General features: G+C 38.8%; 1 non-coding gene across 1 annotated transcript; it reads right to left on the reverse strand.

Annotated features, from left to right (window-relative positions):
* Nucleotides 1–271: 271 nt before the first annotated feature.
* On the reverse strand, nucleotides 272–378 carry LOC118590440. The gene has a single exon (XR_004945743.1). It is a non-coding gene; the product is annotated as a U6 spliceosomal RNA (small nuclear RNA).
* Nucleotides 379–1,096: the final 718 nt, after the last annotated feature.

Raw genomic sequence — 1,096 nt, forward strand, 5'->3', positions numbered from 1 at the left:
TGGGATCCTGGCAGCGTGCAACTTTATTTCTTAAATAGCCACAATTAGTCTTCCTTTGGTTAGGTTTTTAATTTTTTTCATTAACACCATATATTTATCTCTTTATATGCTCTTTGCTGTCCTTTCCACACAGGAAGTGGCCTGCAGATGCTTTAGAGAAATTGATGGACACAACTCTTTGCAGTGGTGGCCACTGATTAATCTTCGTTTACTTACTGTTTTTTTTTCTGTAGGCAAGTGGTAAAGAGTAAAAGTTGTTATTTTTTTTTTTCTTAATATGGAAGACTTCACGAATTTGTGTGTCATCCTTGTGCAGGGGCCATGCTAAACTTCTCTGTATTGTTCCAATTTTAGTATATGTGCTGCCGAAGTGAGTACAAGTTGTCATTTTTTATGTTAGGAAAGAATCAATTAGTACAAATAAGTAGTGTGATGCTTAGTTCTGATTGTCAACATGACATAACCTAGGATCAGCAGGAAAGAAAGCCTCCATGAGGGACTGTCCAGATCAGGCTGGCCTGTGGGCATGTCTGTGGAACATTGTTACCATTGCCCAAAACGATGTGGAAAGAGTCAGCCTCAAAGTAGGGGGCATCATTTCTTGGTTTTGAATCTTGGAATGAGAGAAAGTTGACTGAGTAGTCTCCAAGCATGCATCTCTTCTCTCTCTGCCCTTAACTGTGAATGTGATTAATAACCTCACAGCTTTGTCACCTGGACTCCCCCATTCGGACTGAAATCCAAATCAACTCTTTCTTTTCTCAGTTTCTTTTTGTTGGAATATTTTTAAATCATAGCAACAGAAACAAGGCTGGGATAAGCAGCATTGTAATTATTTTTGTTAATCAGAGTGACCAGTAATATTCTACACAGTGACATTGGGATGCTAAACTGGTGGGTAAGGGTGGGGCAGGGGCTGAAGCTCAGTGGTAGAGTAATGGGCCAGGATCCATAAGGCTTAAGTTTCACCCAAGGCACTGCAAAAAATAAATAAATAATTATAGCAGATCCAATGATTCAGATACATTTTGCAATTATCATCCAGTGACTTCATAAACTGAGGGATATTTTTACAAGATACAGGCAAAGAGAATAT

Source organism: Onychomys torridus, chromosome 8 (genome assembly GCF_903995425.1).
Source record: "Onychomys torridus chromosome 8, mOncTor1.1, whole genome shotgun sequence".
NCBI lineage: Eukaryota > Metazoa > Chordata > Mammalia > Rodentia > Cricetidae > Onychomys > Onychomys torridus.